Genomic DNA, 16,230 nt, shown 5'->3' with positions numbered 1-16,230 from the left:
CTTTGTACAAAGCCGGGCGCAGATCCCGTGCATAAGTAAAGCTCATGTGCTCCGCACATTTTGTCAATTTTATGCTTCCTATTTTCTGGCATGTATGATCTGACACTTTGTGCAGCACCTACTCCACGGTAAGCAATAACGAGCCATAAGGCTCCATATCTGTATTTTCTCTTCTTTCTTTTTCACAAAGAAAGGAAGGCTCCCTCGCGCACAAGTTTGCCGGGGGGGGAGGAGAAGAAAAGGGTATGGACCAGGCGTCGTTCAAGAATTTCGCCTTGCCGGGAAGCAAACAACAGAAAAGATAAGTTGCCAAAGTTTGAGCAATCAAATTTTTTAAATTTTAAGTTATCTCCCTTGAATGACCGCACTTTGTATGTAAAACCTGTGCGCGGAGGAACCAACTCGTAGCTAGTTGCGCCCTTACTTCGTTTCGAGTCCGCTCAACGACTTAAGTGAGCTGCTAGCGCCCTTACTTTGCTTCGAGTCCGCTTAGCAACTTAAGTGAGCTGCAACTAGTTGCGGCAAGGTTTCTTGCTGGTAGCGGCACCGCCAGCAGGCTGCTGACGTTCTGCACTCAGCGCTCGCGGCTCAGGTGCCTGTACCGGCAAGTTCCCTGAAAGCGTAGGGTAAAAGCATACAAAGCAAAGAGTCAAGTAGAGGGAATAACATTGCAATGGCTACCCAGAATCAAGTTATATTACAGAAATAGCTCGTCGCAGCTCTGATAAATTGTTTTCATGACATGATGGGCAGCGACAAGAAAAGAAGAAATGAGCGGCCTAATCTGCACGATCACCTTCGACCCGCTTGATCCCGCTCACCTTGTCCACAATGGGTGCGACAAGGGCCTTGAGCTCCTCCAGATCAGCTTCTGGCGGCAAGGACCTGAGGATGTTGGTGAGGCGGAGGCCCGGATTGCGGAAGGCCACCTTCATCAACACTTTCTCGAGGGCTCCTGCGCAGATCTCGCGCGACTCGTCAGCTAGTTGCTTGGGGATCCTCTCTCGGAGTCGCTGAAGGGCCGTCGCCACACCCTTGAAGAACAGGACGAGCTTGGCGCTGGGTTGGAGATTGTCGTCGGTGGAATACCCGAGATCCTCTATCCCCAGTTGCGCCAGCTCCTTGTCGATGTCCGTGGCGGCGTTCACAATGCTCTCCGTCCAGTGCGTCACGGTCTCCCTGAAGGCGTTCTGGGCGGTGGCAGCGCTCTCCAGCAGCGCCTTGTCGGCCTTGATTTCCTCCTTCAAGGCCGCCTCCCGCTTCTTGGCGCTGTCCAGAGTCTTGGTCAAACTAGTTAGCTTCAACTCAAGATCCACGTTGGAGACCTTGGCGGCGCTGAGCTCCTTGCCCTTCTCGGAGAGATCGGCCTCCAGCCGCGCCACCTTCGTCTTCAACTCCTCCTTGGAGGCCTCAGCGGCGGCGGCAGCGTCCTCCGCTTGCTTGAGGGCCCCGCAAAGCTTCTATTCGCGCGAGGCAAGCTCCTCCTCGTGGGCGTCGAGATTGACCTTCCGCTGCGCCAGCGCGCCCTCCTCCGCGGCTAGCTTCACAGCGGCAAGTCGCTGGCGCTCTTCGGCTTCAGCCTTCTCGAGGAGAAAGGCCTTCTGCGCTTCAACGAGCCGCTCCCGCTCCTCCGCCAGGGATCGGAGGGCTCCCCGGTGGAAACTCCCGAGCTCTTCCACGCGCTTTTCGATGTCTGCCCCCGCCTTCGCGACAAGTGCCTCGCGAGACTCCAACTTGGCCTGTCGCGCGCGGTAGAGCGACATCAACCTGCGCAGCAGCCGCTCTTCTTCGGGCTCGTTGCTGCTGCTGCTTGGCGCGTCGACCAGCTTCAGCCCCGCGGAGGCGAGCACTTCTCCGTCAAAGACCTCCGCCTCGACCGGCGCTCTGGAGCTTGATGCCCAGGGAAGATTGATGAAGACGTCGTCGCCAGCCTTCAGGTAGGCGCCTGGCTGGGGCTCTCTGGAGCCTGGCGCTGCGGCAGCGGCGGACGGATCGGTGGTCGGTGTAGCGCCTGGCGCTCCTGCGGCCTCAGGGCCGTCAGTACGATCGCCGGACCCCTCGCCAGTTGCCGCGGCGTCTGCCTTGGCGGCCTCTGCGCCGGCGGCGTCGCCACCACCAGTTGCCTCGTTAGCGGCGACCTCGGTTTCCATCTGCTCCGCAGCGGGTGGATCTGACGACCGGAAAAAGGGGGAAGAGTCAAGCAAAATCCAGCAAAAACTCAAGAAGATCAAGAGAAGAACCCAAGGGGAGTTTCGAAGCAAGAGGAGTACCTGCAGTCGTGGTCTCCGCCGTCGGGGGGCCACTGGCGTTGTCCCTCGCCGGAGAACCCTCCCTTGCCGGAGACTTCTCCCTTGCCGGAGATCCCTCCCTTGCCGGAGACTTCTCCCTTACCGGGAAGCCCTCCCTTGCCGGAGAATTCTCCCTTGTCGGGGGATTTTCCCTTGGCTCCCGGAGGGGCTGTTCGAATCCTACACAAGTCAACAAGAAAATATCAGCAAAGACAAGTACCCATGCGCGCCTCGCCGCGGAAAATAGTTCACACACTTACGCTGGGGGCTGCCATGGAGGAAAGTCGCCAGGTCCGGCAAGCTTGTCTCGGGCGCGCCACCTGCTGTCGCAGTGGGCTCGTCCTCGACAACGATCGCCGGGGCCTTGGCTCTCTTTGCCGCTCTCTGGGCCAGAGTCCTAAGAAGGAACAAATTCGAAGCAAAGCAAATGAGATACAAGACAAACAGCAAGATTTGAAGAAATGCAAGTACAACAAGAGAAGCTTACTCTTCTTCTTCTTCCTCGTCGGAGCTTAACGCGGAGAAGTCGAAGCCCGGCGCGTGCCCGGCGCGAGGAGGCGGAGGAGAAGCTTCCCTTGGCCGCTTGGCGGGAGCAGTGGCGGCGGTCCGAGACGACCCCGCCCCGGCTGTTGGCGCAGCGTGAGTAGCGGCAGGGACTGAAGCGGTGGTCCGGCTAGACTCCGCTCCAGTTGCTGTCATAGCATGAGGCGCTCCCGCGGCAACGGTGTTTGCCGTGGTCGAGCGTGTCACGCGGCGTGGCGACTGTTGGCCCGCTTGCCGCTCCGCCACATCGTCAACCTTGCAGAGGCGCCTTCTTGGTGGGGCTGGAGGCTCTGCTTCTGGTGGGCTGTCTGAAGACGAGGTGGAAGAAGAGTCGATTTGCAACGAGCCGCTCGTATCCCTGGCGGGCTCGCTCGGCTCGGTGTCTTGCCCGGCAAGCCCCTTCTTGCCGGCAGGTTCCCCTCGCTCGGCATGACTTGCCGCTTCTGCTGCATCGGCCTCCTCCGCAGTGAACCCGAACTCGCCCGCGGCTGCGGCTGCCGCTGCCTCCTCCAGCCTAGTGGCGATGAGCGCCATCTCGGCATCCGTGGTGTCGCGGGTGAGGCCGTCCTTATCGTCGAGGCGGATTGGCACTTCCACCAAGTCGTCGAAGAATTGCTGCACGACCTCGTCTGCAGGCTCCTGCCAAGTTGGCACAATCCCGTGCGAGTCGCACTCCGGCATCATTGCACGGATGCGGTCGAGCTCGGAATTGTTGCACAAAGGCACGACGCCCCCCGGCAACCTGAACACCTCGGGATGCTGGGGGTCATATCTGAACAGCTCCTGCAGCATCGCGTCGAGCTCCAGGACTGTGAAGTTGTAATTGAGGCCTGGCCGCAGCCTCATGATGTCCGCCGCGTTCTTGAACTCCCAAGTGGGCCTCCCCCGTTCCTGCAGGGGGGCGATGCGGCGGCGAAGGAAGTCTGCGCCAACAGCGCCAACAGTAAGCCCGGCAAACCTCAGGCGCAGGATCCTGGTAACGGCGATCTTCAGCCTGGCGTCCTCCGGAGCCATGTCGCTCCAATCGCCGCCGCGTGCTACCGGGGTTTTGCGCTGGGCGGTGAATGGCTGCGGATCCTCTTCGTCAATCCAGCACCAATCCGCTCTCCACTCCTCCCACTTGCCGCGGAACTCTCCATCCAGATAGGTCTCCTTCTTGCCGGCCCTTGAGATCCAGGCAATCCCGCCGGACAGAGGCTCTCCTCTCTCTACTCGGGGTATGAAGAAGTGGCGGAAGAGGCTACGTTGGGAAGGACTCCGACAAAGTTTTCGCAGAGGTGTGCGAAAACTGCCATGGCCAGGACAGCATTGGGGGTGAAGTCAAGGAGATGGAATCCGTACGTGTTCATGATGTCGCAGAAGAAATCAGAGAAAGGCGGGCAGAGCCCGCAGTAGATGAACAGAGCAAAGAAGGGGTATCCGTTCGGAGCCTTCTTCCAAGCGATGGCGGGGAGTACCTTTGTGCGCGGATGCGCGCGCGTCTCCGCTGACTAGAAGAGGTAGTACTTCTCCTTCAACTCCTTCGCGGCGAGCTTGGGGGGGAAAACTGCCCGCTCCTTCCGCAGCGCCGCGAGCCGCTGCGCCTCGGTCGACTTCACAGCCTTCCCCTTGTTGGCTTTCAGAGCCATGGCGGAAGCAGCGGAGGAGGCCGACGGCGTTGGTGATGCTGGCGGTAATGGGGGGGGCGGGGTGCTGCTCTCTCTCTCTCTCTGCTCTGAGAAGGCGAGGGAGCGGCGGAGGTTTCTAAGATTGGAAACAGCAACGGACGAATGTGCGAACTGCCCCCATTTTCCCTGCTTATAAAGGGGGAGGGGGCGGACGCTCCGCATTTTCGAATAAAATAACCACCCACGACCTCTCCCACGACGCCACATTCAACGCGTGCCGTTCGGGGAAGGCGCGGTAGGTACGGGGTGAGATATGGCATAACCTAGGCCGCGCGTGCCCGTGCACTGTTTTGGGCCTGGCCCAACAGCGCTCGGCACCGTGTCTGGCCCAGGCCCGGGGGCTCCTGTCGGTGTACTAGAGTAGGGGTACCCTAGTATCCCGAACTCGTGCACAGGCAGTCGCAGCATCCCGCGGCAAGGCTTGCCGGGTGACCGCCAAGACCCTCCGTGGTTCCTTCGAAGACCATTCAAGAACAAAGTACTCAAACCAAGGCCCCGGCGAGAGAAGCTTGCCGGGAAGGAGACAAGACCCCGGCAAGAGGAGCTTGCCGGAAGGCCACTCAAGGCATACCAAGAAAGCTTGCCGCGACGCGCCGCGCGTCCCGACAAGGCCCGGTGAGCGACAAGCTCCCGAACACGACAAGACGACGACCGCGGCAAGGAGCTTGCCGCGGGAAACCCCCACTTCGTGCCCGCGCTCCAGCACACCTGCCAACGTGTCGCTCCAGGACTCTCCCAAGCACACGTGGCAGGAGGCCGTGCAGCTAGGGGTGCGCGGTGGCAAGCAGGCGCTGACAAGATAACCATCGTGGAAAACCGTGGCGTCCCTAGCGGTCCATTTCTGTACTGTTTAGGCGACACAGACGAGCAATTAATGCCCTTCTCCCCTGCCGCCATGGTTAGGTATGATAACACTGTACAGGTAGCTGTACCAACCACCACTCTTCCATTTTTGCCCTTTACCTCCGTTGCCATCTGTGGGAAACCCCTTGAGCATATAAAAGGAGGCCCGTGTGCAACGTGTGTGGGGGGGGTGAGCCAGTTCGTCCACTCGCGCTCGGTCTTGCTAGCCGCCAGTGTGCACTGTAGCACTCCGCGCTCCCGAGCTAGAAATCAATACAAACCACAAAGCAGGAGTAGGGTTTCACGCATCCGTGCGGCCCGAACCTGGGTAAATCGCTCGCGCGCTCCGCCTCGATCTGCTCTTTGCGCGACCTCCGCCCCCGCCGAACCGAAAGGGACCCGGTCCGCCGGTCCCATAGGTGCCCGTGGATCAGCAACCCCGGCACCATGTGACATTCATCATAGAATAAACCGTTTGGTTTGCTCTACGATGGCTATTTTTGCAGGTTTCACTTGTTATGTCATGTCAGTAATGAAGGCATTGTCCATCACTTATATTACTGGAAAAAATTGGATCAGTCAGTTGTCTGGGTACAAGCTGAATATCTATGATGAACTGCAGTTTGGTTTAATAAAAACAGCACAACCCGGAAAAGTGCCAAATTTGAACACGGTGATTTGAGGTTGTATGCTCATCATAGAAAAAAACTCATGGAAAAAGGACAAAGGAAATTTGGATCCCCTTTCAATCTTGGTGATTTCCCCCTCGAAACCATGAAACTTCCTCGGATGATGGTTCATTTTATGAAAGGCGCGCATCACAACATAAGGAAAACATTCTCCAATTTTTACCAGGGCATGGTGAGGCCATACCATGGCACCACACCAGGCGTCATGTTTTCCAACCATGTTTTTCATTTTTTGTATAGTTGTTAACCGAGTAAATGACGCGTTTATGGTTGACTATTGCCACACATTTCCTTGAAATATCTGCCCATTCCTTGTAAAAGGCATGAGAATGTAGTAAATAACAAGAGCATGGTTTTCCAGACCGTTCTTGTGCACCTTTTCATGCACCGATTGTTTGAATTTGAATTATGTCCATTTAATGCCTAGAAAATGCACATAATCCCCTAAATATGGTAAATGAGCCCGGAAAAATGTCGAATTTGAATACGTTGCATTTGAGGCGGTATGTTGATCGTTGGAAAAAAACTGAATGACAAACTAGGACGGAAATTTGGATTCCCCTTCAATGTTGGTGATTTCCCTCTCGAAAGCATTGAACTTCCTCGGTGATGGTTCGATTTATGAAGGGCGTGCACGATGACATAAATCAAACCTTCTCAGCTTTTAACCAGGGCACGGTGAGGCCATACCATGTCACCATGTCAGCCGTCATGTTTTTCAAGCACATATTTCATCGTTCTATAGTTGATAACCCAGTAAATGACGCGTTTATGGTTGACTATTGCCACACATTCCATTGAAATCACTGCCCATTCCTTGTAAAAGGCTTGAGAAATTACTAAATACGACGAGTATGGTTTTTCCAAACCGTTCTTGTGCACCATTTCATGCATCGATTGTTTGAATTTGAATTACATGCATTAATGCCTACAAAATGCACATAATCCCCTAAATATTGTAAATGAACCCAGAAAAGTGTCAAATTTGAACACGGTGATTAGCAGGGTTTATGTTCATCGTAGAAAAAAACTCATGGATGAAGGATAAAGGAAATTTGGATTCCCATTCAATCTCGGTGATTTACTATCGCAAACAATTCACTCTGTCGCCTCTGCGAACCATGTGCATTGAATCACACATGCAAAAGGAAAAGAAAACCCTCGCCCACTTCGTCCCCACTCACTCGCCGTGGACTCCTCCGCAACTCTGCACCCCAAGCTCGACGTCTGTTGGCGGCGGGCGTAGGTCGCGCTCCAAACGGCACCGAATTTCGCATCCACCGCTTTGTGCCACCTATCTGCACAGACATTCTAGACTCTGGTCGAGTGGGGTTTTCTGCGGGATTGGGCCGAGGATTTTTCCCATGGAGAAGGTAATCAACTTAACTAGCAAAATATTCACTCATCTCTTATCACAGTCCGTCCGTCGTTGTTAATCAACCGGTGGAAATCGCCGTGGAATCATTTTGTTCTAGTGGATTCATGGGTGTTCATTCATGTGTGCACAGTGCGAGCACAAATCGGGCAACTGTGGTCGTGGCCAGTCGGAAACAAAGTTCTATCTCACCATTCCGGATGACTTCAGGGAGCGCTCGGTATGTTCAATCTCAACCTACCACGGTCGGCATGGCCTAAATTTCTGAACATATACCGTCTGTTGCTACATTATCTATATATTTGCATCAAATCTTTGTTACATTATCTGTTTTTAATTCTATATTTTTGTACTTTGCTTGCATCTATATATGGATATGTTCTATCAGTTACTCCCATATTTGCATCTTGCTCGGTTATTTCAATATGTCTAATTTATGATCTTAATTTTCATTTCAAGCAGTACATCCCTTGCTTTGCAAGAACAGGAGTAGAAGGAAATCTTGGGCTTTACTTTGCTGATGACTCCCAGGATGTCATATTGACAATGCAACATGGATTTACAATGACGGTTAGCGTAAAACTTGATAAAGATGGTCACTCATATTTTAATGCGGACCTTTGGAGAAAAATGTATAAATGTTATGAACTGAAAGCTGGCAATAAAATTCTAGAGCATGCACCATAGCCTGGTCTAATTAACATGGATGTTTACTTCCCCAACGTCATCAGCCGATCAAAGTCTGATCGAGGTTAGTGTCCTTTCAACTTTCTCCATGCTGTCATATTACTATTTAAGCAGCCAATTGATCACTATTTAAGTAACCAATTGTGATGTCATATTCTGACTCTGTTCCTAGGCAGTAACAAATTATGTTTACCAATTTATGCGCAATATATATTCTTCTGCCATGTTCTGAATAAATAATACCTTTCCACCTTTTAAGCAGGATATATTGGATGATGAACGATCTATATGTTACTAAGCGTACCAAATTTCACTGGAAGGACTTGAAGCATGTCATAACTTTGTTGATAATCTGACAGAGATAGCACAACATATGAATGCTAGATTTTGGATGGGATTAATTAGACCTATGGTGTACACACTGAACAAGACCAATTGTGTGCACAAAGCGCTGGTAAAAAGTCTTATTTTAATGTTGATGCTCATAAACTATATATATCTTCAACAATATGTTACAATTGTTTTTTATTCTACATGTCAACAGAAATTGCCCCCTGTAGCAGTTCCTGGATCGATTTCCCGGCGTGGTCAAATTACACTTGTGCCTGCTAATAACGCCAAAGTGATTGCAAGGTACTGCATTTCCCGCAAAAAAGGAACCATTCAAATTAACAAGTTCTCGCTTCTCGTGGCAATGCATCCATATTGGAAAATTGGAGACACAGTTCTACTCCTGCTCTACCAAGGCACAGGAGGGCTCTTCCTTTTCATTGACGAGATGCCGAGTCACCATGATCAAGCTGCTTCAAGTGGATAGTTGTGGTTGTTGGCCCTCAGCCTCTTAAAATGTGCTAGCTGTTACTATATATGTTAAGTATGTAGATATGGACCATATGGTTGTTGGACCTTAGCCTCTTGAAATGTGATAGTTGTTACTATGTTAAGTATGTAGATATGGACCATATGGTTGTCAAAACCGTGTTATGAAGATCCTACTTTTGTCGAATAGTGTAACCACTATATATATGTTACTCAAATGTTGTTACCCAAGTTCATAAATTTTCATGGAAAGTATTAGTATCGTACACAGTTCATTGAGTTTAAGCGTGTGCCCGATGTCCAGAAGGCATTTGCATATTAACTGACCATATTGCAAATTCGCACACATGTTCACATAAGGAAACATATGTGTAACATACTAATCATCACACACGAGTACTCGCAGATGCATCGTGTGCGATACTCCTAGCCACCGCAAGCAACTAGTTTGCATTTTTCAAAGTTTTTTGTACACACAGAGTACTCGCAGACGCATCGTGTGCGATACTCCTAGCCACCGCAAGCAACTAGTTTGTATTTTTCAAAGTTTTTTGTACACACAAAATCACACACGAAGTAACTATATTGACCATCTGTGTTGTAATTTCTCATCGCAAATAGTTCATCCGAGTCGGTTGTTTGCCACGTATCACACACATCTTGTTTACACGACTCGTTTGTGTTCTTTTGGCTCATCGCAAACAGTTCATCCATGTGAACTGTATGTTGCATATCACACACATCTTGTTAAGTTGAACCGTTTCAGTTGCGTTCCCTAATTGAGAACAGTTCGTCCGAGTTAACCGTATGCCGTAAATCGCACACACATTGATATGGCTGCCCGTTTCTGTTGTTCTACCTCATCGCAAACAGTTCGAATGGATTAATCGTGTGTCCTGCATCGCACACAAATTGTTATGGCTGCCCGTTTCTGTTCTTCTGCCTCATCGCAGATAGTTTGAATGGATTAACCGTATGCCATGCATCGCACACGCAACTAAAATCTTAACCGTGTTTGATGCATCCATCATCGCAAATGTTTTGCACCTTTTTGACAGGCTTTTTACACCACCGTTTGCGACTATTGCATCGCACACAGTTTCTGCAAAGGGTCTCTGATCGTAGTGTCGCATTAGCAGTCTCCTGCAGTAGTGAACATACTTTAGATTGTGATGTTGATGTTGATCATGTAGCTAGGTGAACCTTTTTTTGGATGCTCAAGGTTGATGTAGTTCATCAAGAAATTGGAGCACCACTTGAAATTGAAGTTCATCTTCCTACATGGGTTAGTTTTGCAAGGAAGAGCACTTGTGTATCCAAAATGACTATCATGAATCTTGATATACTGAAATAGTCAAAAGGATATGTTGAGTGAGTTTATGCTTCCTTCTTGTAATCAACAACCATATCATAAGAACTTGGTGATGTAGAGACTGCTCAATATGTGAGTGATTTGCAATCCCGTAGATTTAAGCTCATACCAGTACCTACAAGGGTTAGATAACATGCAAGGGTACAAATATATATATCCATGATATATGATAGTCATCATAATAGAAATATCGAGGATTGTTCATAATGCTCATGCCTTGCATGTATCCAAATGGAGGTCCTACTCCAAGTTTGAGGCATCAATGATGTTAAATTCACCTCTCAAACGGAAAAATACTTTCTCATCAAGCGGTTTGGTAAATATATCTGCCAATTTCTTATTGGTACGAACATGCTTAAGATCAATGTCTCCTTTAGCAACATGATCACGAATGAAATGATGACGAACTTCAATATGCTTAGTTCGAGAATGTTGCATGGGATTGTGAGAAATCTTAATAGAACTCTCATTATCACAAAGCAATGGAACATGTCTCACATGTATCGCATAATCCTTAAGAGTTTGGGTCATCCAAAGTAATTGAGCACATCATGATCCGGCGGCAATGTATTCCGCTTCGGCGGTAGATAAGGATACCGAGTTTTGTTTCTTGGAGGACCAAGACACAAGAGATCTACCAAGAAATTGACAAGTACCCGAAGTGGACTTTCTATCAACCTTGTCACCGGCATAGTTCGAATTGGAGTAGCCAACAAGATCAAAAGAAGACCTCTTAGGATACCAAATGCCAAAATTTGGTGTGTGAATTAGGTATCTCACTATCCTTTTCACATCCTTAAGATGGCATTCTTTGGGGGCCGCTTGATATCGTGCACACATGCACACACTTAACATGATATCGAGATGGGAGGCACATAGATATAACAATGAACCAATCATAGAGCGGTAAACCTTTTGGTCAACCGGTTTATCATCCTTAGTCAAGTCAAGATGTCCACTGGTAGGCATGGGGGTTTTCATACCTTTGCTTTCTTGCATATTGAACTTCTTGAAAAGTTCCTTGGTATACTTTGTTTGAGAAACAAAGGTACCTTCCTTAGTTTGCTTAATTTGCAAACCAAGAAAGAATTTGAGTTCACTCATCATAGACATCTCAAACTTCTCCAACATTAGCCTTCCAAACCTTTCACTAAAATGAGGGTTAGTCAAACCAAATATGATATAATCAACACAAATTTGGCACACAAATAATTCACCATTAACCCTTTTAGTAAAAAGTGTAGAATCAATCTTCCCAATCTCAATACCTTTTTAATAAGGAACTTAGTCAAACATTTATACCATGCTCTAGGAGCTTGTTTAAGACCATAAAGAGCTTTGTGAAGCTTGTAAACATGATTAGGTTTCTTAGGGTTTACAAAGCTGGGAGGTTGTTTAACATAGACTTTTATAAAAGTGCTTTCAATATCCATTTGATATAAAGTAATATCATGATGATTGGCATAGGCAAGTAAGATTCGTATGGACTCAAGTCTAGCAACGGGGGCGTATGTCTCACCATAGTCCATACCTTCGACTTGAGTGTATCCTTGAGCAACGAGACGTGCTTTGTTGCATACAACTTGACTGTCTTCATCTTGCTTGTTCTGAAACACCCACTTGGTGCCGATAATGTTGTGGTTGTTGTCGGGCTTCTCAACCAAAGTCCAAACTTGGTTTCTCTCAAAGTTGTGTAGCTCTTCATGCATAGCGTTTATCCAATCTGGATCTTCTAGAGCTTCTTCAAACTTCATAGGTTCAATGCTAGAGATAAATGAGTAATGTTCACAAAAGTTAGCTAAGCATGTTTTAGAGCATGTGGTCCTCCCGGTTTGAATATCATTGAAGATTTGTTCAATGGGATGATCTCTTGAGATTCTTGCACTAACTCGCGAGAGCTTTTGTTTGGGTTGGGGTGGAACCTCCTCCTCCTCATCTTCTTCTTCTTCTCCTTCATTGTTGTTGGCGTTGTCATTTGCTTGTGGAGATGGAGAAGGTGGTCGAGGTGGATCATCTTGTTGCACTTCCTCATTTCCTTCGTCTTCACGAGTTTCGCTTATGGATGCCTCCAAATCAACTTGTGGTGCACCTTGATGTGAAGTTGAGGCTTCCACTTGGATAGACGAAGTACTCTCCTTCACCTCCGTTGGGCGAATCTTCGCAACAGACAATTCTTGAATTGCTTCTGAAGGATCTTTGTCACCTACGTCAATTGGCAATTGCTCTACTTGCGAGTCGTTAGATTCATCAAACTTCACATCTACCATTTCTTCAACCTTTTGGGTGAAATTGTTGTAGACACGGTAAGTGTGAGAGTTTGAGCCATAGCCAAGTAGGAAACCATCATGAGATTTAGGGGCAAATTTTGAACGACGATGCTTATCAAGAATGTAGCACTTTGAGCCGAATACTCGAAAGTATCCAACTTGGGGTTTGTTACCGGTGAGAAGCTCATATGCCGTCTTGCCGAGAAGCTTATGAAGATATAGTCAATTCATAGCATGACAAGCTGTCTCAACCGCTTTCGTCCAAAAGTGTCTTGGCGTCTTGTACTCATCAATCATTATTCTTGCCATCTCAATGAGTGTTCGGTTCTTCCTCTCAACAACTCCATTTTGTTGAGGTGTATACGTAGCCGAGAACTCATGTGAAATCCCTTCTTCATCAAGAAAGGTGTCCACATTTGCATTCTTGAACTCCGTTCCGTTGTCACTCCGAACCTTCTTAATCTTCACTTCAAATTGATTTTGGGCCTTCCTGGCAAAGTTCTTGAAGATCTTTTGGACCTGCAATTTGTCATCAAGAAAGAACACCCACGCGAATCTGGAAAAATCATCAACAATGACTAAACCGAACGAGTTACCACCGAGACTCTTGTAGGCATTGGGACCAAAAAGATCCATGTGAAGTAGCTCAAGCGGTCTTCTCATGGTCATGATGTTTTTCATGGGATGACTTCCTCCAACTTGTTTTCCTGCCTGACAAGCGCTGCAAAGTCTATCCTTGTCAAATATGACATCTTTACCACCAAGGATATGATCACCTTTAATAAGTTTATCAAGATTTCGGATGCCCACGTGGCCTAACCTTCTATTCCACAACAAACCTTTAGATGATTTAGCAATTAAGAAAGTTCTAGGTTGAGCTCTCTTAGTGAAATCAACAATGTATAGATCACCTCTACATATACCGGTAAAGACCATATTATGATTATCTCTTTGAAACACTTGGCAATCTACTCTAGTAAATAAGACATTGAAACCGAAATCGGCTAGTCTAGATACGGAAAGTAAATTATAGCCAAGAGATTCAACGAGCATAACATTTTGGATGGAGCTGTCATGTGAGATGGCCACCTTACCAAGGCCAACCACCTTACCCTTTGAGTTGTCACCAAAAGTGACATACTTTCGAGGGTCGTCATTTTCAGTAAGCTCACTAAACATATCCTTGTCTCCGGTCATGTGATCGGTACATCCACTATCAAGGAGCCATTCCTTTCCTCCAGCCATGTATCCACGAAGGTTAGCCATAAGACCAAAATGTCTCATTGAGTCATCAAAGTCACTATCATCATCCTCATCATAGTACCCATGTTGTTCATCGTCATGTGAATGGTCATCACCTAGAGAAGGTGATTCATTAGATGTATGATTATAACAATGTGCATCTTTATGGATTCTAATGACTTGAGAGATGATGTTGCTAATGACTCCACCGTCTCCTTTGGCACGCATGAGGTCACGAAGCTCAAATGGGCAATCATCAAACTTAGGATCACAAGTATTCATCTTATTCAAGGAAATTGAATTATGAAGAATCTCATCTAATTTTTTCAAGGAATAATTTGGAAATCGTTCCTCAAAATATCTCCATATAGTAAAAGCACAATCGAAAGAAGGCAAGCATGTGAGCAAGTTTCTAGGTAATCATCTTATGATGAGATTTATGGTTCTAAAATGTAAGGTCATGTCAAGATAGTCATCGGGGGTAGGATGCAATGGATCAATAGGGGGCACACAAGGGCTAGTAATGTACTTGTTCAAGTGATATTCATTGAAAATCTCAAGCATCTCATTTTTCACTCATTGTAGAACTCTCCGTCAAGTATAGGTACTCTACATCTAAGACTCCCAATCATAGACACATCCATCTTCCTCCTATAGTGATTAAACCAAAGCAATGAACACCAATGCTCTGATAAGGATCGAGAAGAGGGGTTTAGAGGGCGGGTAATTAGACGCCTCACAAGTAAAAGTGGCAATTTTAATGTTCCACAAGTTGAGGTGGAGTTTTAGCACAAGTTTAAGCATTCACAATACATTTCAAGCAAGCATCGCAAGAGGATATGAGCAGCGGAAAGTAAAGCATGCAAGTTGCAAGAAAGTAAAGAGATGGGATTGGAGTTTTGCTACCTCTTGAGCACTGCGTTGGTTTTCCCTTGAAGAGGAAAGGGTGATGCAGCAAAGTAGCGTAAGTATTTCCCTCAGTTTTTGAGAACCAAGGTATCAATCCAGTAGGAGACTACACACAAGTCGCCTCGTACCTACACAAACAAATAAGAACCTTGCAACCAACGCAATAAAGGGGTTGTCAATCCCTTCACGGCCACATGCAAAAGTGAGATCTGATAGAGATAATAAGATAAATATTTTTGGTATTTTTATGATATAGATTGAAAGTAAAGATTGCAAAGTAAAATAGATTGGAAACTTATATGATGGAAAATAGACCCGGGGGCCATAGGTTTCACTAGTGGCTTCTCTCAAGATAGCATAAGTATTACGGTGGGTGAACAAATTAGTGTCGAGCAATTGATAGAAAAGTGCATAGTTATGAGAATATCTAGGCATGAACATGTATATAGGCACCACGTCCGCGAGAAGTGGACCGAAACGATTCTGCATCTACTAATATTACTCCACACATCGACCACTATCCAGCATGCATCTAGAGTATTAAGTTCATAAGAACAGATTAATGCATTAGGCAAGATGGTATGATTTAGAGGGATAAACTCAAGAAATATGATATAAACCCCATCTTTTTATCCTCGATGGCAACAATACAATGCGTGCCTTGTTGCCCCTGCTGTCACTGAGAAAGGACACCGCAAGATTGAACCCAAAGCTAAGCACTTCTCCCATTGCAAGGAAGATCAATCTAGTAGGCCAAACCAAACTGATAATTCGAAGAGACTTGCAAAGATAACAAATCATACATAAAAGAATTCAAAGGTGATTTAAATATTGTTCATAGATAATCTTGATCATAAACCCACAATTCATCGGATCTCGACAAACACACCACAAAAATAATTACATCGAATAGATCTCCAAGAAGATCGAGGAGAACTTTGTATTGAGATCCAAAGAGAGAGAAGAAGCCATCTAGATAATAACTATGGACCCGAAGGTCTGTGGTAAACTACTCACACATCATCGGAGAGGCTATGGTGTTGATGTAGAAGCCCTCCGTGATTGATTCCCCCTCCTTCGGAGCGCCGAAAAAGGCCTCAAGATGGGATCTCACGGGTACAAAAGGTTGTGGCGGTGGAAATAGGGTTTCGTGGTGCTCCTGGATGTTTTCGGGGTATATGAGTATATATATATATAGGAGGAAGAAATAGGTCGGGGAGCTGCGAGGGGCCCACGAGGGTGGGGGGCGCGCCCAGGGGGCAGGCGCGCCTCCCTGCCTCATGGCCTCCTCGCTTCTTTCTTGACGTCCACTCCAAGTCCCTTGGATCACGCTTGTTCCAACAATAACTCTCCCGAAGGTTTCATTCCGTTTGGATTCCATTTGATATTCCTTTTCTGTGAAACAATGAAATAGGCAAAAAAACAACAATTTGCACTAGGCCTTCGGTTGATAGATTAGTCCCAAAAATAATATAAAAGTGTATAATAAAGCCCATTAAACATCCAAAATAGATAATATAATAGCATGG

The sequence above is a fragment of the Triticum urartu genome, chromosome 6A (genome assembly GCF_056163025.1).
Source record: "Triticum urartu cultivar PI428250 chromosome 6A, HENAU_Tu73, whole genome shotgun sequence".
NCBI classification, from domain to species: Eukaryota; Viridiplantae; Streptophyta; class Magnoliopsida; order Poales; family Poaceae; genus Triticum; species Triticum urartu.
Note: the sequence above shows the minus strand (reverse complement) of the source record.